This window comes from Carlito syrichta, unplaced genomic scaffold (assembly GCF_000164805.1).
Source record: "Carlito syrichta isolate Samal-C Ts95f unplaced genomic scaffold, Tarsius_syrichta-2.0.1 Scaffold315987, whole genome shotgun sequence".
Classification (NCBI taxonomy): Eukaryota; Metazoa; Chordata; class Mammalia; order Primates; family Tarsiidae; genus Carlito; species Carlito syrichta.
Window position 1 is genome coordinate 553,355 of NW_007260083.1, and position 3,630 is coordinate 556,984.

The following is a 3,630-nucleotide window of genomic DNA, read 5'->3' on the forward strand; positions in this document are numbered from 1 at the left end:
TGCTCTTTGGGATATATTCTTCCTTCACAGAAGCAATCACCCAATAGTCCTGTATCTTGCATAGGATGTCAACCTTTCCCCTGGTTGCACTCTAGAATGTACACCAATGCCTGATTTAGATACAAAACCAATGGTCAGGGTAAGAATAGTTCACCCGAGCCTATCATCATAATGGCTTATGTCGGAACTGAGACGTAAGACTCTGGTGAATGTTACTGGAGAATGGCTGTAGACTACTGCCAAGAGTCCACAGATGGGTTTGGGCCAAATCATATTATCTAGGGCTACTTTAAAAAAGATCTCAATCTTATATTCTTGTAAATGCCAATTTCAAATTTTCTGACTTAGTTCAGTTAAATCTATAAGAGGCTTGGTAGGACTCCACAAATGCAGCACAAAGCGGCCCAGCTCAAAACACATGCTCTCCAGCAGGCAGCAGCATGCCTTAAACAAAATTCTTTCTGGCAGGCAGCAACCTAAAATGCATGTTTTCCAGGAAGCAACATAGCTAGTTGGCAAGCCAAAGTATGGGAAAACAGACACCTGGCAGTGGCAGTTACTGCCCAGATACCCTGCTTACTGTACCAATTTAGCAGCCACCCTGCAGATGTGGGCTAGACCTTAAACCAAAATTGGGTTGGATGTCAAGACTGATCTTGCCACACATACATGAAAAGGGTATGGAAATATTTATTGCTCATATAGATGTTTCTGTGAAGATTTTTCTCAGATAAGATGAATATTTAAATCAGTAGATTTTGAGTAAAGCATATTATCCTCCATAATGCGAGTGGGCTTCATCCAAACAGTTGAAGACCTTCAAAGAAAGAGACTGACCTCCCTTGAAAAGAAAAAAATTCTGCTATCCGACTTTTGAAGACCTTCAAAGAAAGAGACTGACCTCCCTTGAAAAGAAAAAAATTCTGCTATCCGACTGCCTTTGGGCTTGAACTTGAGCCCAAAGCTCTTCCTTGAGTTTACAGCTTCCTGGGCTAAAGTGAAGATTTTGGACTGTCTAGCCTCCATAATCACATGAACCAATTTCTTAAAGTAAATCTCTCTTTGAAAGTACTTACTGCCGGGCTTGGTGGCTCAGCCTGTAATCCTGCGCTTTTGGGAGGCTGAGGTGAGTGGATTGCTTGAGCCCGCGGGTTCGAGACCCGCCTGGGCAGTGAGACCTCATCTCTACAATAAATCAAAAAATCAGCCGGGCGTGGTAGCGCATGCCTGTAATTCTGGTTACTCGGAAGGCTGAGGTGGAAGGATCGCCGGAGCCCAGCAGGTCGAGGCTGCGGTGGCCGGGAGCGGCCACTGCACTCCAGTCTGGGCGACAGAGTGAGACTCCAACTCAAAAAAAAAGAAAAAAAAAAAAAAGAAAAGAAAGTACTTACCATCAACTGATTACAGACTTTATTCACACTACAAAATATCTTCATAGCGATACCTAGATTAATGTTTGAATAACTGAGAACTATAACCTAGCCATGCTGACACATAAAACTATCACAGTAATAGGCTAGGATATATGGAGTAAAGGCATGTAGATGGACATATTGAGAATGGGCATGGTATGTGAAAAATTTTGTATCACATTAATGTCCTAAAGATAGCATTAGCTATAAAATAAGCATCCGAGTACATAAAATGACAGGTTATTTCTTTTAGTGGATACCAAAAGCACATGTTTATTTAATTTGGTAAAGCATGATTGAAGTTATTTAAAAATCTCAATCATTTCTAAAAGATTACATTTCACTGTATTTGCTCAGAATTTATTTATTTATTTAACTTTTAATTTTAATGACTATAAGGGTACACATTATTTTTGGTTACACAGATGCATTGTGTGGTGGTGAAGAAGTCTGGATTTTAAGTGTACCCTCCATCCCCACCTGTGTGCAATGTGACCAATAGGTGATTTAGGTGGTTGTTATTCATGACTCTTAGTCACTTCCCTTCCAGTGCAGGCATTATGGCATGTATGTAAATTAGTCACACTTGCAAAGATGGAGAGCATAAAAGGCCTTAATATCATGGCCACTCACTTACCAAGGTGATCTAATTGCTGATGCCTCTAAATATTTGATCTTCCAGCAAGAGAGGCCAAAGCTGAATCTTCAGTGGGTACTATTCTTTGAGAAGACCAATTGGCCTCTTAGTGTCAAGTTAGGTTAACCAAATTGAGTCTCTTCCATTCTGCAAGAGCCAGAAGTTTGTTCTCAGAAACAGATACCTATTCTCAGTATGTCTCTGTCTTTTCTACTCACAAGTCCTCAGTCAATACCACAATCTGAGTGCTTATAGAATGCCTGATAAAAGCATGGTATCTCACTCAACATAGTATCTTTCTGGAAAATGCACTTTATGGCAACAACAATGACAAAAACTGTGTAGGGGTTGGCCTATCACAATGGATGGGAAGTCCTTGCCAGAGCAATTAGGCAAGAGAAGGAAATAAAAGGCATCAAAATTAGAAAGGAGTAAGTCAAACTGTCCCTGTTTACAGATGACATGATCTTATATATAGAAAACCCTAAAAGCCCTATCAACAAACTTTTAAAACTCATAAACAAATTCAGTAAAATTGCAGGATACAAAATTAACATACAAAATTCATAGTGTTTCTATATATCAACAATAACTAGAGGAAAAATCAAGAAAGCAATCCTTTAGCTACAAAAAATATGAAATACCTAAGTATAAACTTAAGGTGAAAGATTTCTATAAGGAAAAACATAAAACACTGATGAAAGACATTGATGAGGTCACCAAAAAAATGGAAAGACATACTATGTCCATGAATTGGAAGAATACTGTGAAAAGGACCATACTACTAAAGGAGATCTACAGATCAGTGAACTCCCTATCAAAATACCAATGATATTCTTCACAGAAATAGAAAAAATAATTCTAAAATTCATAGATCAGAGAAGATCCCCAAATAGCCAAAGAAATCCTGAGCAAAAAGAAAAAAGCTGGAGACATCACACTATCAGACATCAAAATATACTACAAAGATATAGTCACCAAAACTGCATGGTATTGGCATGAAAAAAGATGGATAGACCAATGGAACAGAATAAAGAACCCAGAATAAATCCATCTATTTACAGTCAACCAATTTTCAACAAGTGTGTCAAGAACATTTTGGTGGGAGAAGTCTCTTTAATAAACGGTGCTGGAAAAACTGGATATCTAAGTGCAGAAAAATGAAACTAGACTGCTATCTCTTACCATGTACAAAAATCAACTCAAAATGGGTTAAAGACTTAAATGAAAGACCTGAAACTATGAAACTTCTCGAAGAAATCATGAGAGATGTTTCAGGACATTGATCTGGCCAAATATTTTTTTGGTTAAGACTGCAAAAGCACAGGCAACAAAAGCAAAAATAGACCAACAGGATTACATCAAGCTAAAAATCTTCTGCACAGCAAAGAGAAAAATCAACAGAATGAAGAGAGGTATCTTAAATAATGGTAGAAAATATTTTCGACTCTCCATTTGATAGTCAATAACCAGAATATATAAGGAACTCAGATAACTCCATAGCAAAAAACAAACAAAAACCAACACACACACACACACACACACACACACACACACACACACAATCTGATTAAAAATGGG